General features: G+C 41.9%; 1 protein-coding gene across 1 annotated transcript in view; it reads right to left on the bottom strand.

Annotated features, from left to right (window-relative positions):
- Window positions 1-21,992, bottom strand: part of erfl1 (Ets2 repressor factor like 1) — a 35,197-nt gene extending 13,205 nt beyond the window's left edge. The window contains exon 1 of the mRNA XM_085421866.1: window positions 21,844-21,992. The gene's annotated coding sequence lies outside the window, so the exon portion shown is untranslated. The remainder of the gene's footprint in view (window positions 1-21,843) is intronic.
- Window positions 21,993-26,128: the final 4,136 nt, after the last annotated feature.

Genomic DNA, 26,128 nt, shown 5'->3' with positions numbered 1-26,128 from the left:
AAGGAGAGAGGAGAAATGAGGAGAGAGACAGAAGAGAGAAGAAGGAGGAGGAGAGGAGGAAAGGGGGTTGGTCAGGAAGAGGGAAAAGAACCTATCTATCCAAATGTTGAAGAGAAAAGTCAACACAGAATTAAATTCTATCCATACACTGGCCTATAAACCTTCTTATTTAGCTTAAGTTCCATCTTAATTACCAAAAAAACATTCTTTATATGATTTTTAAAAATAATATTTAGTTACATCTTAAAATATCAAGCTACAAATTTTGTTTTGAAGCCCAAATATGCATCTCATCTACATCTTGTTTGAGCATCCAATTAAAAAGGTTCTTTGGATTTTGTATGTGACAAACAAAAAGTTCTACGTGCTTTTTCAAACTAAGACAAACAATGACTGAAACCTTGCCATCAACAAAATTAACTTCCCCTTTACATAACGAAAAAAAGAGTCAACCTCAGCATCCCAAAGACTCTCAAAACTTCACAAGTTAAAAATTTGGTCTCAATTACTAGGTTTTTCAGACAATTTGACCTGTTCGCAGGATATTACACACTCGATGAATCATAAAACATTAAAACCATCACTGGTTGTTTTTTTTAAATTATTGATATTTATTTTTTTTGTTCTGCATTTCATGTTGTACATTAAGGTTTTCACTTTTACCATTTAAGCTTTGAATCTGTGAAAATCCATAAAAAATGAAAAAAGATTACATTTTAATCACTGAAACTGCGCAGATAATCACAGCAATACTGATCATGTTGCAACTTATAGCCGCTAGATTTCCCCACAATCCCTCCTTTGTACCTTACACACCCATCACACTGCAATGTGAAAGAGTGAGAAATCAGTGCAGTCACTATAATAGGAGCAGGCAGCGGTGCAGCAGCATCAGTGTATTTAACCAAGACATATCGTTACAGGAGTACTGGCTGAATCTAGTTGTTCTCCCACAGAGCACCCATTACTCCACACTGCAGGGGCAAAGCTAATACTGAGTCCTTCACACTGAGACAGGCTATCATCTGACAGGACTGCCCGGCCAGAATATCATCCAGTGAAATGTACTTTGAAAGATACAGTAGAGCAGCGGTACAAGATGTGACAACAGAGGCAGGGAGTAATAGGGCAGAGAAATATTAAAGTCCATATCTGAAAACTTAAGAAACATAATTTCACACTGAACTGTTTGGTTCACGGCTTAAGGAATAAGGCTGGGTTTAGAATTTGCATCAAGTTCCTAAATCTATGAATACATAGCTTAAAGTCAACGCTGAGCACAGATACCCCTGCTGAAAATATGAGTGCTTTAAAATGAGTAAGAGCTTTATGTGTTCTTTCATGAGTTGAGCTTTGGAGATTTTACTACATTATAACACTACTTTAAGTCACAGAGTAACACCAGGAGTGTGTGAGAGGGATTGACTGTAATAAATGAAGTGTTAGCAGAAAAAATATGTTAAAAGGTCGAATATCATGGCTCGTTTCTTGGGCTAATTGTAATGGGGTATGATGTGCATATTTGGCTTTTATGACAAACACAACACCTTGCGGTTTTAAAAAGAAGAAGAAGAAAAGGCCAGCTCAATTCACGGAGAGAAATTTAGACTCCAGCTCGGGTCATAAATAGAGTAGGGGAGACCGGGGATAGTTGTAACATTTTTGACATTTCTGTCTGTAAATTGGAGCTCGTTTAAGGTAGTGGATTCAAAATGTAATGCAAAGTATTTACATGTCTCGGCTATTAAATAGTGCAGCTATTTTCTCTGCAGCACAATTGCCCATTGCATGGTATGGTCTCAAACACAAAGAGTGAAATGTTACAATTAACCCCATAGTCTGGGTTAGTTGTAACATATCCTGGGGTGAAATGTAACACAATGAAATAAGGGTACTGACAAAATATTAACATGTAATCTTTGTTTATTCAACACATGAATGCACTTAGAGCCATTTATGTAGCTACGTGTGTGTGTGACAGAATGCAGAAATCTAACTTTTGAACATATTCCAACCCCCCAAAAAAGACAAATTATGGAATTTTCTGCAACTGAATATTTCATTAATTTTGGTTGGTCTTCCTTGAGTTTGGCCTCATTGGCTCAGTGGGCATTATAACCTACAGCTCTTGCACCAATTTTGAACATAACAATGAAGCTGAAAAAATGTAGTTGTTCACCAGCATCGCAATTCCATTACTTTTTATCCTGGCTTACCTTGGTGTGGTTTGCAAAGTGCTTCAGAAAGATGAGGAAATCTGTTTCTTGCACCCATCCTGATTTATTTCCACTACCAATACTTCCTACTGGTCCATCTCTGACACAGTGGTCTGCATAATGTGTGTGTGGGAACACAAACAGTGGAGGAATTGTGTTGCCAATGGCATTAACCGCATATACAAAAGCGACCAGTGAACCTCTCTCTGCTGATGCCGTTGCCCCAACTTGTTTAATATAAGTTAAAGTAATAGTGTGGTAAGTTGTAACATCTGCATTATTGTTACAACTGACCCAGACTCCTATAGCCATGAACTAGCTAACATTACAGCCAACGGCTAAAACATTAGCACTAAAGACCTACACAGAATATATCCCCATAGACATACAAATAACATAATTTAAGTTTGATGAGTTTAACTGCAAAGCAGATAATGCTATTAAACATTGAAATAAAGTAGAAAAACTTACTTTTTGGCATACAAATTACTTTTTTTTCATGTTAAATTGTCTGTGTTTGACAAAATGTGCTGATTTTTCACATGTGATAGCAGAACTGAGTTGGGCATGCACAGGATGAGTCACATCATTTGAAACTTAGCCCTGATTGGAGAAATTGGAAGTGTTACAACTGACCCACGTTACAACTATCCCCGGTCTCCCCTACTTTGATAAATAAGGAAACCTGATTTTTTTTTCTCCAGACTTTCACGATCCGTGGTGAACTCCAACAAGTTTAAGAAGAGGTGAGTGAAGATGAGGATGTTGAGCGCGTGAAAACGGCATTAGTATGATATAGAACGCTGGCCTTAAGAAAATAAGGAAAAAGGATGAAGAAAAAAGTATCAATCGATAGGGTTAAATTATTCATCGTCATTAATTATCGATCGCTCTCCGCTGCCGGCTCGTCCGCCTCGCGCCAGAGTTGAAAGGAGGGAAAGCGCGCTTTATTAAAACCGGCTCGAGCCTCATTGTTTCATGTCCCGCGGCAAAGAAAAAGCTCGAGTTTGGCTCTGCCCGCGCCAGTAGAAAAATACACACGCGCGCGCGCACACACAGACACCGCTCCATCTCCCTCCTCTGCTTTCTCTCTCCCTCTCTCTCCTGACGCGCGGGAGGAGCTTTTGGGAGCCTCGCGCGGTGTTCACGGGGCGGCTGTGTCTCGCGTGGATCGATGAGGGATCAATGGCTCGCGCTGACTAATAGCCAGAGAGCGCCTTTGATCTCGCGGCTGAGAGATCAAAACCTGCGCGAGAGGGAAGAGAAATAGGAAAAGAAACTGCGCCGGCGAGCTGACCTTCACACACACATGCGCACGCACGCACGCACGCACGCACACACACACACCGATGCACGCAAAACCCACGTAGCGTCACTCGCGCGCGCAGCTTTTCGGAATTTGATATCCTATCCAGGATATCCTACCAGCGAACAAACTGAGAGATGCATTGCAAATCAAACTGCGGGCGAATATGCATCGGACACATTTGGAATAATAACCACTCTGTCTATAGGCTATTACTGAGAACCTTCACGCTCACTACACTACAAACACGTCCAACAAACGCACACACCACCCTGTTTCCCACTCAGAGTTGTTGCTCTTGACTATTTTTTCCTCAGACAAGGTGATGCAGTGAGACCAACAGATCCTTCTGTGGTTTCCAGCGATCGCACGAGTGTCCTATAGGCTTAAGTCCAGAGAAGAAACTGTCTGATCTCGCTCAGTGTTTATGTGTGATGGAGAGCGGAAGGCTTTAATTGAGTTGAGTATGTTCAGGACATGAACGCAGGTTGCTCAGATCTTCAGTTAATTTCCCAAAGAAACCCGTGGTGGGACTGAAGCAATACTAAGGCAGATCAGAAGCTGTGTGATCATTATAACTTACACAGTGTTTGAATGTGACTGCACTGTTTTCTGTGTGTTTGGGGTCATAGAGACCCTTTAGCAGCTCATAATGGTGTTTAATCACCTTCATGCTTAATGACACTTCCCCTCTAAATTAGTGATAACTGCTTTGGAACCAGTATGATTGAGAATTTAGATTTGAGGTAGAGACTCCAGCTCAAAGCCTGGTTATATGTTACTCTAAAATCCATCCAGCCATCCACCTCCTTCCCCTTATCTAATTCAGGGTTGCTGAAAGGGGGCTGGAGCCCATCCCAGCTGTCATAGGGCAAGAGACAAGGAACACCCGGGATGGGTTGCAGGGCTAACACGTAGAGAAAGACAACCATTCATGCTCACATTCACACCTACGGCCCCTTTGGAATCAGAAGTTCACCTAAACCAGTCCATGTTGTTGGACTTTTGGAGGAAGTCGGAGTACTTGGATAGAACCCACACATTCATGGGGAGAACATGCACACATCACACAAAAAGCCTCAGACTGGATTTGAACCCTTCCTGCTCCGAGGTACCGTGCCCTCTCTAAAACCCTACACAGGTAAATGTGGATTTCATTTATTTTCCCTTTTAGTTGCTGTTTTGTGCCAAACAGAAGGAGCATATATGCATAATCCACATAATAAACAAATCTTAAGACTTTTTTTCTGTAATAGAAATCCTTTAAATATTGGCTGAATTTTTTTCCAAGTGTTTGTGTGAAACACTTGGAGAAAAGTTCAGCAGTTTTGAGAAGGGTCAAAAGACAAAAAAACAAAACAACCCTGCTTCATTCTTTCATAAATTGCTCCTGTTAGTAATCATGAACCACAAATTAATTCCTTGCCAAATAGAATCTTATGTTCCACACTTTTAACTTTGGGAAGTCCACTTTTTTCTTCCTCTGTATCTCTCCTCCTCCTCCTCACGCTCTCCTACTCTATCTCTCTCTTTATCCCCCCCATTCACTCTCCCTCCCCTCTCTGGTCAGTGAGTTACTCTCTCTATCGCTCTCACTTCCCGAATTAACCACTCAAGAAGTCACCACCGACTCAATCAATAGCTCATACATAAACCCTGCTATAATCGCTCCCCCTGCCTGTCTGTCTGCCCCCCACCCCCCTAATTCCCCTCTCCTCCTTCACCACATTCACCATCATCCCCTCACAATCCCTTTCCTCCCCTTCCTTCATCTTTTTGTGTCTTCTTCCTGTCCTTGTCTGTGGATTTTAGATGCTCTTTTCTCATAATTATCAAACCTGTCATAAACATTAAGAGCAGCAATTCTGATATTTCTATTTAAAAATAACTCCTCACACCTTTCCTGCCTTTGCACCCTCATCAGGCAATTTGACATTGTGATAAAAAAAAGAAGTCTTGTCATAGAAGTAATGTATCATATGGGCACTTGAGAAACATATTTCCAACCACAAGAGTATAAACCAGTTTTAAAAAGGTTATCACACGTTTTATTGCACTTGATGTCATTTGTTATGTACAACACCATGTCAGATTTTGTGCGTTTATGGATTCTAAAATGACGCAGTTTTGGTTCTATTTGGTTCGGCTACTTAATAAAATCTTAGTAAAATAATGCACCCAAATTGTATACCACCAGCACTGATTGAATAGTGTTCCTGGTCTTTAAACAGTTCAACAACTTTTAGTAAGACAGCAGTGACAAGCACCCAGCGTTGGACTTCAGAATAATGTCCTTGTTTGTTAATGAACTAAAAAGTCTGAAATTTTAATTACGTGAACAAGTGATGCACAAAATGAAGCGCAAATAGCCTTCATAACTCTGAGGACTTCCAGAGGCCTCAGCTAACACAAAGTCGCTCAAAACTTGGACCAGTAAACATGTCTCAAATCACTCCCTTGAAACCCAAATGCACAAAGAACCAGCTGAAAGCTAATACAGCCCAATATTACTATGTGCCTTGTACTGAATACATAATATGAAAGGTGACCTGATGCTTCTTTGGGAGTGTTTTTTTTTTTTTTACTTCTATGTTCTCACAGGCTTCTATATTCCTTGTGGGACTTCATATTTGTGTAGCATCCCTCTAAAATTTATTACAGGAGCAGAGTAATTCTTTTAAGTGCAAGGGCACTATCGGCCTATGTTAGCGTGTCCAGCCTGAATGGGTCTAGTATTGCGTTATAGCAAAGACAAGGAGACATCAATATTGCATTATCTCATGTTTAACTGTGAGACACAGATAGTTGTTTTGGGGGCCTTAAAGATATTGTATTACCAAAGGAGATGCAGACGCACACACAACTACATGAGGAGGAAAAAAAGTGAGAGGGAGAGAGAGAGAATAACACACAGAGAATTTTAAAATTATAAGGCCTCTACACACCCTCTGCTCATACCCCTTCTATCTCTCTTTCTCTATCTTCCCTCGCTTCTTTTCTGCCTCTCTCTCCAAAGTCTTTGATTCGTCCGTACGGTTTGATCTGCAAGAGAGCGAGTTTTGTAAACACATTTTTCACGATCATATAGCCACGGGCAAGGGGAGCGTGAGGCGCGGAGGAAGAAGAAGGAGAGGGAGAGACTCAGAGAGAGAGTGAGAGAGGGAATGTGTGTGTGTGTGTGTGTGTGTGTATGTGTGTGTGTGAGTGAGAGAGAGAGAGAGAGAGAGAGAGAGAGAGAGAGAGAGATGGTGTCTGTGTGTCTGTGTGAGGGAGGGACGTTTAATGAGCGTGCAAGATGGAAAGATAGACTGACAGAAAATGCAAGGATGAAGTCTCAAATATGACTTACTGCACAGAGCAACAAAGACACACAGACACTCACATGCATACACATGCACACATGTGGAACCACACAACACACACACACAGACACCAGGGAGCCCAGGCTGATGGTTTTGGCACAAGTAAAGCATCACAGGGGTTGATGAAATGTGAAGCAACAAGGAGAAGAAGCAAGTTATTCAGTTTTCCTTATCATGCAGAGGGGGGTGACACTCCAACACTGCATTTCCCGATATGACACTTCCTGACTGGTGAACCCACGGAGTTATTGGAGAAACACACACACACGGGGAGGGGAGGGAAAGGGGGGAGAGAAAGTGATGCATCTCGTTTGGGATGATGAACACAGTAAACAGAGAGAAACGGCGTCTGAAAAACAGATTATGGGGAGAGCCAATAAAAGGTTGCGCACAGATGGTAAACACACTGTGGTGTAAAGCTGAACTAATAAAAGTGCGAGGCTCTGGTTCCCTACATTTTTTTTCACTTGGTTGGAACGATTTCGTTTTTCATCTGGCAGCTGCTAATCCGGTTTGGTTCGATTGGCCCCGGTAATAGCGCTAACCCGTCGTCTCCATACCGACTCCTCTCCGCGGGACGCGACAGAGAGGAGGCGATGCCGGCTCGGAATGAGCATCAGAGAAGACACCGGTTATGGCACAAAAAAGGGAAAAGAGAACGGGTGCCATAGTTCACACAAAGTTTGTAGTAATTTAGACTTTGAGTTTCCAACTTCCCGAAATATTCGCCTTAAAGGGAGAAAGGCAAATGAACGATTGCTCAATTACTGAAGGCTAATTTCAACAAAGTTTGGCTGCTATTAAACGCACGTAGAGGCTCTTACACTTTTTTTCATTGAAGTTTGCATTTCGGACTAATGCATTAATTACATACGCAGGCCCCAAACGCTCAAAAATAGAAGCCCGATGCTAAAATAAGAATACCATTGCAATAGAGGCTCGGCGCACTGGATTGTTATAACCTTGTGATGAATTGGCTCCTTCGACTTTTGGCTAGGGTTAGATGCAGGCCATCACATTTAAAGTGCTTTTCCACTTCGAGGTTTGTTTGTTTTCCTAAAAGACGGGGAAACAGTCCTCAACAATTCTGCACAAATCCCTCGCGTCAGTCGTTAAAAAAATCATTTTCTTTTCATTTTTCCTTTCCTTGCATTCTTTCTTTTCTGTTTTTTTAAACTTAGCCTACTGCTTTTTTAGAAAGAAGAATCGCTGCAAGCAGTTAAGTCGGTTGTCAGAATCTGCGCGCTCGCGTGTGTGTGTGTGCATATAGTGCAGTGCGGTGTAGTGTAGCGTTTCCTCTTCCTCTCTCTTTCTTCTCTCAGTCTTTTCTGTCCGGGGAATTGTTCTCAACGTCCACAAACACATTGCAAATACCCGGCGGCCAAGCGGCATCGATTTCTAATTAGACGCCAGGATAATCGTTGGAGAGAGATGAAAAAAAGAAGAGAGTGATGGCGAGACCGAGTAAATAAATATATAAACGAATTAGAGCCCAGATTAATTGAATGAATATGAGCATTAAAAAGAAACAAAGGTGATCTTGGCGGATGAAACCTTGCGTGGATTGAACGGGAAATAAGGATTACATACACAGAGGAGAACAGGCTGAAACATATTCGAGGGGGAGAGGATGGGTGGGGCTTTCTTTTGAAAATTAGGGCACACTTTTGCCCAAAAAGTAGTTTGTAATTACTGATCCACGCAGCAACATTTCAGGCACATTCGCACGGCTGATCGATTCATTCAAAATGTTCTGTTCCCGCATGTGAGATGTCATTGCGGAGAGCTCGGCGGGTCTCACACGAAATCTTGGATGGAGCCTGCGAGGAATTAATGGGAAATACTTTAATAATAATGCACAAAAAAACCCGTAAATGATTAAATGATCATATTGAAGTCATATTTATTCACATTCGCTGGTGTGCACATACATGATATCTGTGCTAGAAACTGTGACAGCAATCAACCTTGAACTAAAGCCACAGCTGGATTATCCAACTTCTCTCCTCTCCAGTCAAATTTCCACCGCCCCCCCCCCCCCGCCCCCCCTCTTTCCCCCCTTGCCCCCCACCTCCCTCTTTCTGTCTCCTGACAGAGTGTGACAGGGGGTTAGCCGGGGAGCTCAGGTAGCTCGTTTACTTTAATTAACGTTTCATCATCCTCGGAGCGGGACCGCGCACCGTATATACTCTTTCATGCTGCTCCGTCTCTCATCCCTGTTCTCCTTCCATTCATCACCGGCCCTCCCTCCTGCTCTCTCCTCCCCACCGTAGGCCTCACCTCTCATCTTTTCTTCAACAACTCGCCAAATCGCCCCCTGCTCTCTGTCTCGTGTCCACTCGAGCATATACAGGATAATAATTCAAACACTTTCCTTCCTTCCCTCCTCCTCCTTCTCCTTTTCCAACTTTGTTCTTCCCACCCCCTTTTTTCTCGCTCTCCTATCTCCTTTTCTCTCTCTCTCTCTCTTTTACAATAATGATGCCATTAACTGCATAACTCCAGGCGGTTTTGATCAACTGATGCAGAGGAGGAGAAGTAGCTCATTGTGCGCTGGCCATCATTTGGTGGATGCTATTGTGCAATTCAGCTCCTTAACAAAGACAAAGTAACTGTAAAACGCCAGAGGATCAACAGATTACATATATATATATATATATTCCGACCATCTTATAACCATGTCAGCAGTGTGCGCCTATGGGTCTTTCAACATGGAGACATTGTGGGGCTGATAAGAAGGAGAAGGAAGACAGTTATTGAGCGGTATTGATCACCTCTGATTATTTAATACAAAATAACTCCCCAGTCGATGATCACCATCAGGCAGGCAATAGATAAAATCAAAGGGCTCTTTGTCAATAGGTTAAATGATCCATTGGAGATATAAGCAAATAAGCAAACCTTCAGATATTAATGACCTTTCAGTGTAGCCTTTAAGTCAAAATAACTAGTTCATTATAAAATTAAGATGTTTTGACATAACATTTTTTGTCTGCTCTGTGAAATCCAAAACAAACAGCTCCTGCCATTTCATTCTTTCAACTTTTAAGCATGTTTTGTTTACAGTTCATGTTAACCTAATAATATTGTATAGTAAAAGGTTTTTTTTGTAATTTAAATTCAAGAGCTATAATTTATAAACCAACAACAATGAGAAACTACCTGTTACTGTTTATACCACATTGAAGGATTAGCCTCATATACCTATCTCTAATTCTCTGGCTATATGTGACTGAAAGGCTTTACTCTTGTCTTTTGGGTGGGTGAAGGGGAAGAAGGCCTCTGGAGAAAAAATAAGTAAAAGTCTAACATCTTTAACATAAAAATCTATTTTTCTCTCTCTCTCTTAGTTCAATTGTAATTTCTCACCTCACTTTCTTGAACTGAATACTTTCTCGGATAAATTAGCGATTAGTAAACAATCAGATGCAGCGACAGCTTTAAATTGTGCAGTCGATGTCTGTTTGAAAAAGTGTTTTGGTTTGCTCCTGATGTAAAAGAGGATTGGTGATTTAGCTCAATCACATGTCTGAAATTCTACTGATGACCAATGACAAAATAATTTCTAAGAAATGGCAAATAAAGACATACTGTGATGTTTTTTCATTGTTTTCATTGGTTGAGCTGTTGATTCTGAACTGGGCACATCATAGTTCACCATACATTTAGAGTTATGCAAATTACACTAATGAGTAGTAATTAGAAAAATCTTGCAATTAACAATTAGCAACCGTGGCTATTAGTATTCAGTGTATAAACTGCATTGCCCTACTCTGCATCATCAGTATCACCGAGAGGATCTCACAATCTTACAGTAAAATCAGCAGCAGAAATTTGGGGTGTAGTCAAATCACATAAAAAATGTCTTCCATATGTTCTTAATGAAAAAAGGAATGATAAAAATGAATCAATAAAAGCAGCTGTAAAAAGGTTTCACAAAACAATAGAAGTGAATCCCCTCGGAGTCAGCTTACAGCCGGGGTTTGATGTGCTGGTGGAAATGGCAGGTGTTATATAAAGCAAAAATAAAATAAGAGAAAAAAGTAGAGTAAATGCAGTTACACTCATATGCTTCGGTGTGATCTGGGCGTGACTTGCACACGGGCTGGGACTCAGCATGGAGTGCTGTGATAGTTTAAACAGTTTAAAACACTTACAGTGGTAACCGGATTTGTAGCCTTGTGGGGTTAAGAACTTGATGAAATCCACTGTGTCCGCTGGGACTCCAGAGGTGTGTGCTCACATACAAATTGCCATTGATAAAGAGAAGAGGTGAAGCTCCATCACATCTTAAACCCTATCACCCTTACACTTGTTCACATAGAATAAAACTCTAGTACCCAGAATGTAGGGGGAACCATCTCCAACCCCAAGGGAGGTGGGACTGTCAATGCTGCATACAAAGCTTGGCTTTGCCTTTCTTTCGATTGGACCCACCGGAGCACCAAGTTGTAGATAGCTTTGACTTAGAAGTGTGCCAAGTTTGGACTGTATGCACATTTTTGTGTGCAGTGCAGTGTTAAGCTTCTACCTACTCCTGTTTTAAGATCCATTCATATCATATTTACATATCATACATGAAGTGAAAGGATTTTCAGGGATGGTACTTCCACTTTCCTTTGTTTTTATCGGACTTTGCCTTTGTGTTTATTTCCTTGATATGAAAGCATCCAGCTGTATATACTACATGCAGAATAAACAAACTAAAAAATAAATGAATAAAATGAACTTGAATAACAGCTACCAATACCAAGCATAAGTCAAGTTGATAAAGTGTCTGACATTCTTGCATCTAAAATGATATCTATGTGTAAGCTGAGGAAAGCGGCACTAAAAACGCTAAACTACACTTAAAATCATTTAAACTGATAAAGCACTAACAGGTTAAATAAAAAAAAAATCTGTACCAATATTGATTATTGATTGATTGACTGATTGATTAGCCATCTGTGATGCCTATACTGGCAAAAACAAACATAAATATGGGCGAGGCTAAAGCAGATAAAATCGGTGTTTGACTTCATGGATAATGGATCAGTCTTACAGACCACAACCCTGACTGCAGCAGGGTTCACCTCACCATGTCTAACTTGAATCTAGACTTGACCGTTATATAAAACAAACATTGGGTTTGGAGATCTATCTAGGTGCTTCTAAGCATAATCTCAGGAGAATCCATAATTTCACACTGTAGTGCAGAAGTTAGCAATGCCGCAAGCTGAACAGAGATCTGGGAGACTTAGCAATCATATCGCTTCATGGATTTTTTTCCCACTATAGCAGGATGAGGTAGGTGAAAAGCACAACACATTATGTTTTTGTACAATGACAATGAGTCCATATACTCTCATAATTAAATCTAGAGAGTCCAGGTGAAGTCCAAGACGCTGACCACATAAGCTGGATGTTCCTTGTCTTGCATGTCATTGTGTCTATTCTTTTTCTTTCTCCACTGGTAGGTAGAGGCATGTGGTCCTATTTGTGTAGTGTAGCAGCTAAATGAAAATACTGGAGAAAAATTGGCATTAATGTGGTTTAAATAGCCAAGCAGTTCAATTGGGAAAAACATAATAAACTATAAGTTTCACCAAACTTAAAAGTCAGACAACTAATTTATAAATCAGACTGAATTGACTTTCTTGGCTGGTCAGCCATCATATTCGCTTAAGAAATAAAAATATTACTTTCTAATGAACTGCTTTAGAAAATGCTATGAGGATAAAGCAAAACTTTTATAGCCAAGTAAAAGTGTTGAACAACAGAATCATGGAAACTCAATACCGTGTTTTGAACAGTAGATTGTGTTATAGCTTTGCTTCCAGGCTGGGTTATAAAACATATTCAGCCCTCAGATGAAGACGTAAACTTTGATTTGATAATTGCAGATTGTAAATGAATGGAAAGCACGCTGTAATAATATATTGTTGGATTTTGTTCATTTTTCTTTACTGCAAATATCTTCTTTCGCATCTGGTCCCACACGTGCTACCGCTCACAGTCTCTGCTCTGACTCGTTCTGCTGTCTCTGTCCCGTCGCTGATGTCTCGTCCCACTACAGAGACATCTTAGACCGCTGTATTTCTATTGAAACTACAATATATCCACAGACATGCACACAAAAATTCAATTTCTCCATCTTTCTATCTGTTCCCCTTCCACTTTCTCCGACACACAGAAAACAAAATGTACGCACACAAACACACACATTCGGTGCCCGTCTGCTACGGCCCCCGTTGGCTCTCTCGCCTGTGTGTGCGTGTCAAATCGAATCTCCACCTCGGTGCGTAGTACACCTGCTGTGCTGGCGTATAATGCGCTGCATACAGTGAGTGCACGATGACGGATTACTGAATTAGACCAATAATGACAAGTGACACTTCTGTTACCGCTCCCTGAGCCACTGCAGAGAGCAGGAGAGAGGTGTAAATAAAGAACAGACACAGCGACAGAGAGAGAGAGAGAGAGAGAGAGAGAAAGGGGAAGGAAAAAGAAACCATAGCACCGAGGCAGAGGAAGTCATGGGGATAGATTGGAAATTTGGGGCTTATTTTTAAAAAATAAATAAGTTCTGTTTCATTCCATTTCAACTTCTGTGTCCTCTATGTTCCCCCTCCCCTCCTCACTTTTTCTGTGGCGACACAGGTAGGTAGAAATAGAACTGAATGTTTTTCTCATCGCCAAGTCCCACCAGGACTTTGGTGAAGTCAAAAATGAGGGCAACATTGTAGTACTCTCACTTACATGGCAAGACAGAAACAGTTCGGAGAAGTTTTAATGTATTTTCTTAATAAATATACATGAAATGTAGAGCAGGGTAATTTGTGAGTGTCCACTAGTTGTGCACTGGGGTAGTGTATCTGCAGGATGCCTGGCCCCCCCATGGATCCAGGTCTCCACAGACCTGTGTGCAGGATACTAAACCATGCCAAATGAGGAAGAGGAGGTGTAACCCAACGTGGGATCACATGAATAAATCAGCCTACCACCCGGTGCTTCTGTACTTGGAGAAACACAAACTAGAAAAGTGGATTTACAGAAAGATGTACACAACCAGATGAATTCATTTATCCCCGCACTTATGCAAAAGAGAAGCCGTCTTAACAGGTAAGACGGCTTCTGTTTGAGAGAGGGAACCAGCCGTGTGTGTCTCTATGTTCTTAATCTGGAGATAGACTTTAAAATATGAACCCCAATGAGAGTATTTGTGTTGGTGCTCTGTTGATGTAAATTTAACCGCAAGCCTCATCATCCTGCCTCTATCGCCTCATAATGGAGAATGACTGAAGAATAAAACCTCAATAAGTCCTCAAGTTGTTGCACCACAGTCGTGTTTGGCTTGCAAGCTCAAAAGGTGCAGGTGACTTCTACAGCTTATATCTCTTGTATGTGCTCTCACTTCCCAGAAAGAACAGGAAGGTGGACAAACAGTGCTGGAGATGGAGTGAGCACTTAACTGGGACGAACACACACTTGTAGTAAGAAATGGGGAGACAGTGGAAGCACAATTGGAAAAAGAAAGTCAGGGAGCAATAGGGAGAGCACAGAGGAAAGAAGACAGAAAGAAATATTGACAAAGCCTAGATATACACATAAGTCACCCGACACGACCCGCCTGCTCCCTGTATTTTATAGAGCCGCTCTGCGCTGGCGGAACAGCATGACAGGCCAGTTCCTTCAGCGGAAAATATGGTCCCTCTATACCCTCCCGCCTCTCGCTCCGCTATCACTCCTGTTTTCTGTCTATCCCACCTGATATCATTCTGTCACCTCTGCGCCGGGCTCTTTTTTCCATCATCCCCCTATTTCTTTGCTCCCCGTTCTTGCCTTTTTATTGGTGCTCTACATTCCACCCGTCATGTTTCACTCCTCCATTTCTATCCATCTTCCTGTCGCTCTCTTAATCCCCTCTCATTTGCTCTCCTCTGCCCTCATCCCTCCCGTTTCTCTTCCTGCTCTCCTGAAGCCACTTTCGCGTGCAGTCCCATTTCCACCTACTCTCCCCGTTTCCCTCATTCTTCCTGATTCATTTCCTATCTGCTATCCGTTCCATTCATCCCTCTCTCCTCTATTTGTGCCACATACATTGCCATTCCTCTCCACCCTCTGGCTCAGCTGTCTCCATCTTATACCTTTCTAACTGTATTTCCTCTGACCTCCCAGGTTTTCCTCCAAGGTTTTAAGTTCATTCGTCTCTCTTCCACCACCCTAACCTTTATCCATCCATTTTTTCAAACTCCATACTTTATCTCACCCTTTTCAGTTTTCCATTTCTTCCCACAGCTTCTTTTTTCTTCCTTATGGAAATCTTTTCTTTTCCTAGCCTTCCTTTTCACATATTCCTGCTATTTTGTTTTTTGATGCTGCTGTCCTGAGGTTCCTTCTCTCCCTCCTCTTTTCTTTTTCTTTCTTTCGCCTCTCTACCTCTGCATTCCAGCCGGCCCTCCCTCTCTCATCCGCAGCCTGAGCACAGAGCCCCATGTGTCGGAATCAATTAGGGCTGAGAGCCGTCGCGGCCGTTCTTTCACGGAGGTAAATATTAAACTGCACCAAGCACCGAGGAGGAAGAGAGGGAGAGAGAGGAGGGGAGAGAGGGAGCCCTCCGTCCCTAATCCACCGCATCGATCAGGCGGGGATGAGGGTAATATATTATTTTGACAAGATACGATCCTCCGACGCGCACCGCTATCCCCGGCGATCGATTTCTTTTTTCTCTCCTTTTTTCTTTCCTTTTCTCCCCCTCAGTGAGTGGGACGAGTTTGTGTGTTACTGTGTGTGCGTACGCCTGACACAGGGTGCGCGTGTGCATTTGCGTGTTGTTTTGCCGGGCATCTTGGCGTGTGTATGTGCACTGGAGTGTGGATGGGTGACAATAGGAACAGCATTAGGAAATGTGGAGAAGAGATGAGGATGGTGCTGCTAGTAGGTCTGTGCTTTTACAAACAAGCTCCTGTCTAAACAGCTAAATCACACGCTCAAGATGGATCATTGAAAGAATCTCGGAATCGCATTTTGTGTTTATTTTCTGGGGAATATGCACAGAGCGGCATATGAGGCAGGATGTCAAGATTCCAGTTAGTAAGAGACTTAGCAGCAGAGCTGACCTATTGTAAAGTTAAGTGTCCTCCCCCGCACTGTCCCCTCTGCTCCTCTGCCTCCCCTCTATATCACTTTGCAAACTGTGTCTAAATGCTAAATTCCTAGATCAATTTTTTTATTCAACCTCTCCCCCCATCATCACCCTCACTCTGGCCCCTGCCTCTGTCCTTCTGCAACAGCTTCAAGTCCCGCTGTCCTCCAGTGATGGAGGGTGTCCTACCAGTCTCGTGCACATCTACCAACTTATTTAACTGAGCATTTGTGTGTAACCGTGCAGCAGATCACCGATTTGTACACCACACCTTAAAAGCATTGGTAGGCTTTGTAGCCTAACCAATGCCAATAGTTATATATTTAAGGTATTCTATGCAGAATATTACAATTTTTAAACTAGTGGCATATTAATAAAATAAAAATACTAATGCACGGACTTGTTCGAGTCCATATGAGTGCATTTTTTTACACTGATGAACAAAACTCTCCGTCTTTCAAGGTTCAGCAGCCCCGTGACTGCGTCAACACTTAGCACAGTTACTTAACCAAATTCTATACATGTTCAAAAAACATGCTTGTGTTTTATGTGGATCACACATTTCAGTTCCAATCTGTCCTTTTGAGTGTTATAGTGATACAAATGCACACAAGTCATGCACACACCACCCTGCCCAACAAGTTTCCTCTCTTAGAAAGTTCCATCCGAACAAGCACGGCAGCACCTGCTGGGTTCTCCTCCAGCTCATTCCGTGGTCTCTTACTCCTCGTCTCCCACTTTCTCTGTTTCTACCTGCCGCGACTTAGTTTTCCTCTTTCTTTCTGTCCGCTCTTGCTTTTATTGTGCCATTTTCTGCCACTTTGGTCCAAGAAAGGGGGGCCGTAATGCAATCTCTCCCCCTCTCTGTCCCCTGCTGTGAGGGAGAGTAGCTTGGCCTGTGTGCTGGGCCAGGGAGAGGGGGGAGGGATGGGGTCAAGGTGAGCTCTAATACACTATTGATCCGCCCCAATTGAAAACCTGATGGAAATTTTAGTCCCCCCCCCACTCCCCTCCTTTCCTCCTCATCCTTCCCAGCACCCCCCCCCCCCCCCCACCACCACCTCTGTTTTTCTCCCCTCTCCTTTCTTCCTTCTACTCCCCCTCTCCCTTCCTATCTCCCACTCGTCTCTTCCCTTATGTCTTTTTTCCTTTCCTGTGTGTATCCTCCCTGGTGTCTAGAGCCTTCCTCTTTTTCAGTGTCTATCCCCGTTCCCTCCAATCTGTTTTCTTTCCCAGCTGAATGTCTCTTTCAACCACTGACCACTTTCTCTCCCTTGCTATCTATCTCTGTGCTGGGCAACACTCTGCCTCCATGTCTTTTTAAACCATGCCTCTAATCATTTCCTCTCTTCTTTTCTTCACTTTTAGGTCTCACCATTTCCCCCTTTTCAAGTCTTTTGCCTCTCTTCCCTTAAATCCCTTGCTACCCCACCCCTCCCCGCTGATTCCATCTCTTACACTCTTTTTTCCTCTCATCCCCCTCTCTGAGTGTGCATCAGATGGTCCATTTCTCTCTAACCCAGTGCATATTGATCCCTATGGCAGTAGCACGCAGGGTGAGGGCTGTGAGGACCACTGCTACAGTGTATTAAATGCCACAAACGCTTTGGACGTGGGGCCTGAGACACGCCTCCCCGGCAGGGCCCTGTCAATAGCTGCTGTCTCCTGTCAACAGCAGCCAAATGGCCTCTCAATCTGTGACTTGCGATGGTCTACAGATTGGTCCACAGAAACTGCAATAGATGCGCCACAGAAATATAGAGAGAATCTTAATAGGAGAAAAGCCAGGACAAAACAGAAAATGAAATAAAGAGATGTGTATAAGTGCATTTTCCCAGTAATGGCCGAGTTCTTTTGAAAAACGTGCATTTGTGACTGATGTAAGTCAATGAAATCATGTAAAACCATTTCCATTCAGATACCTAAAATGTTACAAACAAAATCTATAACCTCACTTTCAATTTGCTACATTCTTTGCCTTAAAAGACTTCATAATAACATGCTGCTGTCCTGCAGTTATGTGGAACAGCAATTATGTACGTAGTTGAGTGTGCTATATACTATTGAAGCACATCAAACAAAAGAGGCACAAACACTGGAAAAGCCTGAACAATAGAGATGGCAGCAACAGAAGTAAACCTTTTACAGCTACCTATTACTTTCCCACTTAACAAGACAGACCACAACCTCTCCCTCTGTCTGACTCTATGCAGAGTTGGCTGCTATCACCGCACTGTTTGAGTGGGAGATAAACGGAGTGAGGGTGTGTATGTGCGCCTTTGATTTATGTACTGTTGTGTACGTGTCAGACGGCCAAGCTATCAGGACCACCATCTCCCAATAGACATAGAAACACTACAGCAAGTGGAGGGACCCCTCTGCTGACCCCGAGACCCCTGATACATATCTGGAACAACAGAGCACACCGAGTGGGGATTGGAGGGGTTTGTTGCAGTAGGAGGAAGAGGAAGAGGAGGAGGAGGGAAACTCTTCATTGCTCCCGTGCTTTTCATTTTCATTCAGAGGAGAGTCATCCACTTTGTCTTTCACTCTCCTTCTCTCTAACACTGTCTCTTTCTCCTCTTTGCCCTTCGCTGTCTAATGTTGACTGGAGGGAAGCAGCCGCTGCACTTTCACCTGAAATTCAACTTCACGTCTCCTGTCCACTCTCACAAAACAAATCTCACAGATAACTGAGCTATAACACGCAGACTTTAGATGTTAGTTTCTGTTAACAGAGTGTGGAGGTACCCTTCTATGATCCCAATGTCACGGAAAATCCATGGTTTGATCAAAAGGGAATGTGTGTTAGTCAACGAATGCGAGAATACACGAAAAGCCACGACCAAACTTCTGGAGTGCCTTTTGAAAAATTTATTTCACCTCGCTCCCTAACCTGTGACTTTTAGCAAGTTTTAGATTTGTCCAATTTTACATGACAGTCAAATAAACAGATTAGAGTATTCTGCCAGTGTTCCTGTTAGTTTTTCAGTACATTGCTTGTAATTTGTCCACTAACTGACATCCAGAGTTCAGGCACCTGTTCTATTTTCCCACTTTTCTCTTTCAATCACTCCTTCCTTGTCTCCCTCCCTGTCTCCTCTTTTCTTCCCCCCTTCTCTTCACCCTCTCCATCTATTTCTTTCTCTCTAGGAAGGAATCAGTCTCACCTTAATTGCTCTTAAATCGGATTAATGACTGACCGGGGACAACTTGACTTAATCTCTCTTCTAGTAAATCTCTTCCTCTCCCCTCTTCTCGTACATCACTCTTATACATTTTATCCTTTCTTGCCCCCCCCCCCCCCTTTGCTCTCTTTATCTCTTGTCCTCTCCTTTTTTTCGCCTTCAGCGCTTTCTCCTCACTCGCTCCTTCTCTTCTCTCGCTCTCCTCAGCATCGCTCACCTCTTTCACTTTGTCACGTCCTCCTCTTCCCCTTTTTCTGTCCTTCCTTCTTCTTCTCTCTCCATCGTGCTCCCCGAGAGTCAATCATTCTTTCATCTTTTTTGGACGAACTCTGTCATACATGAGCTCTACTCATCGTCCGGGTCCCTTTATCATTCCTCTCTCCTTCTTTTCGCATTTTTTAGACAAGTTTCTATCAGCCTTTAACTTCATCATCCCGAGATTTGCCAAAACCTCTTTGACTTGACTGTCACTCTCTCGCTCGATCCTATACTTTGTGTGTGCATGTGTGTGTCTTAGTCTCACTACAAGGTTGGCTGGTCGTGCAGCGTTGTGTATGTGTTAGTCCACATCGATGTGGTTCTGTCATTGCCTCCTAAGTGCTTTGGCAATACTACGGATCTGCTGTCATGCCAGTTCAACTAATCTCAATTGAATTACATTGAACTTGTATTGAGATGGAGATAAAGGACATGAGGGTCTGTCTGTGTGATTGCTCAAAGAGCTCCAGTTCTCTTGCACCCATGTGAAAAAAAGATAAAACACACACGGCAAGGAAATTCCATTCATGCCCTCAGATTCAAGCCATCACTTTTGGTGACAGTAATGCTATTTGGATTCTTTAACTAAATGTGATGTATGCCAATATTAAAACAGGAAATAACAAGGTCCTAGCAGTTCAGTATAGAAAACAAGTGACGACATGTCCTACTGAGGTGATGTTTGTTAAGGGTATAAGGACAGAGAAATTGTTCCCTCTTCCAAAACCCCTGCAGTTTAAAAAAAACTGAAGGAAAAAAGAGGCCAGCCTTGTGGACAAAAGCTCATTTTCCTCTTGGTTGCACACTGCTGCAGGCGGGCTAACATGCCACAGGAGAATTCAACCACTCATACACCTTTGTTTTCCTCAGGTTTTTCTCAACTTTACACACAGAAGCAGAGCCATAACCGAGAGTGAACCAGGATTTCTTTGTCAGACCAGAAGGCATGTGTTCGGCCTGTCCAGCCTGAGGCAATGTTCTGTGATCTGAGAGCCACAAAGTTGCACATGTCCTTTGATTGCGACAGACAAAAGTATAATCTGTCATTTCCAAAAGCAGGCACATTTTTCACCTTCCAGTTGTTGCACTGAGTCACTTCCGAATCTCTTTCTTTCTTCAATTTCTATCTCTACTTGTCAACTCTTCCAAAGTCCACTGCCCTCCACTACCAACCCTGGCGTTCAACCTCTCTGCATGCCCATCTGCTTCAGAGCGCTCCCGTCCTTGTCCTTTCTCTTTCTCGCTCTCTCTCTTTCACTGAGCACTCAGGATTAAGCATTTATCTCGGTGGTCCTCCTTTCGGCCCTAAACACCCGTGAGGATGATAAGAGTCACTGGGATTTGTCAAATTGTGCGCCATTGATTAACTGACCTTTCACGCCTGCAAGTCTCTCAGCCACTCCACTAACTGTCGACAGGCTAGATAGAGAGATAGATGGATACATCTGGCTGTTATTATTGTGTACAAGTTTGTAGTTACCAGGTGTGGCAGGGAAAGACGACAGGAGGGGGTTGGGGGGCGGAGAAAGAGGGAGTGTTTGCAGATGATGGAAAAGATATGGAGAAGTCCTTCAGTTCCCCTATAAGGCTACGAGAGTAAGAGGTAGAATTTTCTCTTCCAGCAGACATTAATGAATATTGAATCATAAATACTAAAATACAAATTTTAAGAGTGTAATATCAAACGGGAAGAATTAGACGGGTGCAGAAGAAACGAAGGAAGCATTCATTACCTTGATGGAGAGCAATCTTGCACATGGCCAAGGGTTACTGGATAGTAGACTGGACACCTTTGATTATTTGTAGATAGTTCTGTGCCACTTTGTCACTGACACATTTTCAAAATCCAAAAAGAGGTGTTTGGATTTATTTATTTATTTTTTTAATTGCAGTGTTTTTTAAAATAGAAAAACAGGACAATCTTGAAATTTTGAAAAGCATTTCCACACATTAAAAAAATTATTTTCTTTTCATAATTTTTAGAAGTTGTTCTTCTGTGAATCTTTAAGAAATAGGTGAGTCTGAAAGATTTCATAGAGTGCAGAAAGCTGTCTTATAAAGTTTAAATTACCACTTTGAATGGTTACGTTGGTTTAACGTTGCATCTCTACACGGACTCTCTTTGTAAAATACAGTTCCGTTTTCTTTTCTTTTTTTTAAATCAGCAACAAATGACTCCACCCACTGGAAAGCATCTTGACTTAAGTGACCTCAGATTACCTTAAAAACATTTTAAACTATTTTAATTATTATAGAAAAAGGTTCGACTGTAATTAGAAAATGCAACCGCAGAAGAGAAGCAATGGAAGAAAATAAACACTAAAGACACACGGTTAAAAAAAATAAAAAAGGAGGGGGGGGGGGGGGGGGGGTTGAATTCACCCACCTGGACCTCCGCGTCGCTCCGCCTCAGAGATGCACCTGAGGCCGAAGCCCGATCACGGTCTCACGGACTGGACTTGAAGTTTCTTCGCTGCTTCGCTTGATCCGACCGGAAAGGAGGAAACAAGGAGGAAAGTGTCGCTGTCGCACGAAGGCGTCACTGAAAAAAAAATTATATATATATATTAGTACGACTGGAAGATCCTCCGTTAAAAGGACAAGTACGTACGCGGGGTTGCCCTCAATTCAAATAATTAATGAAAATAAATGAAGTAACAGGAAACAGGGGAGGTGGCGCTTTGGCCCAGCTGACTGGAGTCGATCCTTTGGCTTGTGTTCTGATGTTTTCCCGCAGGACCACTGCTGCTTCATAGACCACAGATCAATCACCTTATTTACTCCTTACTGTCATACAGTAACCGTGACAGCAAGAGAGAGGAAGAGCCAGTTAGAGCTTATAATACTCACATAATGACTTCGTGCGTATTTGCCACCCATTTGTGGATGACCTTATCGCACTAGACAGCATTTCCTCGAGTTTTTCTCTCTGCAGTATTCCTATAAAATCCTTATAAATGAGGTATATTCTTTCCTATATTTATATTAAAGCTTCCTGAAATGTATATGAGGCTATAACGCATTTTACGCACAGGATGTACCCGGGATTATCGGCACATACAGGGCCTGAATGCAGTTCGGCGAGAGGCTTTGCTGTCTTGTTATCGATATATGAGATGCTTGCTGGAAAGAATATTGACCGCACTAACTAGCCGCACTTTGATCATACGAAATTGCTTTCCAGATGACAACACATTAAGGATGAGAGCATTTTTTAAAAATCAAACCCGCTTCTCGCACCTGTCAGAAGTTTCTCCTCTAGACGAGATGGAGATGAGGAGAGGTGCGAGACCCCATAGGTGGATTGTCTTGATGAATAAAATGAAGTCAATAGTCTATTTCAGAAACGAGTAAAGGAAAAAGGCGAAAAACAAAGGAGAAAATGAGGAAGCGAGGGCGCATCCAATATCCAAATTCCTTATCAAATAATTATGATCATAAGCCTGAAAAGTAAGTTTGATTTGATGTAACTGACATTAAAAAGCTGGGACGGCTTAAAAAAAAACTAACGTAATAATAATAAAATATAATAATAACAAAGCGAGAAACGAATAAAAACACGGACATAAAAGGAAGAAACGATATTTATATTTACCTTTTAGAAGTGACGGCAGGTAAAATACAAATGAATTGCAGAAAAAAGAGCAAGAGTAAATGTATTTTTTTCTGTAGACATAAAAGAAAAACTAAAATATGAATCCGAGCAAATTAAATTAATAAACAATTGTCCTAACAACGAAGTAAGATAATCGGAAAGAGAAATTTGAAGTTTTAGGCATTTAGGCAAGGCATGTTATTTGATGTAATAATAATAATAATAATAATAATAATAATAATAATAATAATAATAATAATAATAATAATCGAAAATGTCCATTATTTTAAAACGAAAATACACTAGTTATTATTATTATTATTATTATTATTATTATTATTATTATTATTATTATTATTATTATTATTATTATTATTATTAGGCAGGAAGGAACGGAGACATATTCTTAATTACTGTGTGAACCGTGTGTTTAAATAAACATTTGCGTTAAAGTGCTGGTATTATAATAAATTGGACACGTTAACAAGTTCAAGCCGTGCAGAGGTGAACGATTAAGGAGGGGAGGGTGAGTGACGTGGAGAGAAATTTCCCCGAATGGCATTTAATGTCGGAAACATTTCCAACATTATTATGTTATTGTATTGACAGCAGTGAGACGGATGAGGCGACTGGCAAGGAGCGGCGCAAAAAGCAGGAATATTATCCAATTACCGAGGTTCAACACGTTGGTCTGAAAGTTCACACACAGGAAACACAGAGAGGGGAAAACTGACGGAGGCCACGAGGGTGACGAAAAATAAATACAAAAACAAAATTAATTATAAGAACAAGACATTATTATTATTATTATTATTATTATTATTATTATTATTATTATTATTATTATTAACATTATTACGCACAATCTGGGCATATTTAAGTAATTTCTGGTTATTATAAAATAGAAAACTCTAAAGTTTCCTCAAATGTCAAAAATGTTTTTCACAGACACAAACAAGCACTTTCACACGCATTAAAACTTCTTTTTAGACAGATGTGAAAAGTTAGATGTGAGTTGTAACTGACTCGAAAAAAGAGAGAGAGGAAGGAAAAAACAGCACTGGTTGGGGTTACGGTGGATCCATTGATCGATCTCTTAATCTGCAATAGTTACATGCATGTATTGATTTACAAACACTGTTTATCTAGAATTATACTGGCACAAATAATTGATGGAGTACACCCACGGCGCGCATAAATATGCATCAAAGTTGCAAAGGGGCAAACACCTAAAAAGAAAACACCATATGAGGGAGAGACCAGCGAAATCAAATAAAGATTATTCCAAATATATATATTTTTAAGCTAGACTCCGAAATGTATCGATGCGCCCACTTCTGAAACAAACTCCCATGTGAGTCTGAAAACACATATACAGGCAGATACACGCGCGCGCGCGCGCACACACACACACACACACACACACACACATATCGCCGGCTTCATTCCTGCTGGAGTAAACTTCAATATTTTTCTGTGGTGAGCACACTGAAGGATGGTCACAGAGAGCAAACCACTTCTTTGCTGCTTGGTTGTTGATTTATTTATTTATTTTCTCTTGTGGTGTGTGTGTGTGTGTGTGTGTGTGTGTGTGTGTGTGTGTGTGTGTGTGTGTGTGTGTGTGTGTGTGTGTGTGTGTGTGTGTGTGTGTGTTGGGCCAAAACTTGGAATAAACTCGAACAACCTAAACGTTGGTAGCTTGTACTGAGAAATTGGAAAACTGTCGATAACCGTGAAAGCTGACTCTAACTTAAAGACGAGAAATTAAAGAAAACAAAAAGTCAAATAATGAAATAAACTAAAACCAAATCAAAATATGACCACGTGCAACACGTGCACGTCCCAAAGTTGAGGACATGGCACAAGCATGCAGGCAACAAGACGCACTCGCACAATGAAACCCCCCCACAAAAAACAAGATCCAAACGTCACACAGGCACACTTTATTATACAATATTTATAAATTGCATGAGGCCACTCGCACACACACAAACAAATGGAGCAGAGCGAGAGAGAGACAGAGAGAGAGAGAGATACACCGGCTGAGGACTTGTGCAGCTCGCCGCGTGTGAGTGGCTGTTTAATTGACTGATTGATAAGGCGGTGTGGAGGTGAGATCTGGACGCCTTAACAAATAGAGACATTTAAAGGCTAATCCGGGCCAACGCAGACAGCTGAACGCATCCAAGTGCGCCCGAACAGGCGAGGCTTCACACATGCACTGAAGAAGTGGACTATTTAACCACCTTTCTGGTGTGTTTGTGTGAGTGTCTACTTGCAAAGGATGCAAAGAGCACTTAAACGTTTGCAATATTTCAAAAAAGACAAATATTTAAAAACAAAAAACAACAACAACACAAAATCCCAGTAATGGTGGCTAAAAGAGCCTGTGTGAATTACGTGCAGTCCAACTTTTTTGTTACAAGATTACACTGCGGAGAGAATGCCATACAGGAAAACATAAACATCTTATTTATAGCAAAAATGACAGCCGTGAAGAATAATATCGCCCAGCGCAGACGTATCGTGAAATGCTTTTTTAAAAACACTTACTAACTCACTAGAACCCCAACTTTTTTCCTCGAGGGGAAAACCCCCCAAAACAAACAATAAAAATATCAAATTCAATGTCTATAAATATTACACGCAATAAATAAAATGCACAAAGAGGAAAACATACCTCTAGTATGATTTTTTTTTTAGTAAATTGTTTTCTCACCGGCGACCAGTCTATCCACACGCATTCACTCTGACGGCGCACCGAGCCAGAGACCGGAGAGGCAGCACTACTACCAGCCTGAACCCGGGAAGGAGAGCAGAGGGAGGGGGGAGGAGGGAGGAGAGAAGGTGTGTATCTTTCTCTCTCTCTTCTCTCTCTCTTCTCTTTCTCCCTGTGTGTGTGTGTGTGTGTGTGTGTGTGTGTGTGTGTGTGTGTGTGTGTGTGTGTGTGTGTGTGTGTGTGTGTGTGTGTAAGCAGTTAATTAGTAAATCCCTATTCGCTGTGCCTCGGGTCGGTTTGTTTTCCCCGGTCGACAAGCCGAGAGGAAAGAGAATTTGAAGTAGGATTCGACCCGTT

This window comes from Rhamphochromis longiceps, linkage group LG11 (genome assembly GCF_057381845.1).
Source record: "Rhamphochromis longiceps isolate RC_006_pf linkage group LG11, R_longiceps_female_GT1.1, whole genome shotgun sequence".
Taxonomy (NCBI): domain Eukaryota; kingdom Metazoa; phylum Chordata; class Actinopteri; order Cichliformes; family Cichlidae; genus Rhamphochromis; species Rhamphochromis longiceps.
Note: the sequence above shows the minus strand (reverse complement) of the source record. Positions and strands in the feature narration are given on the sequence as shown.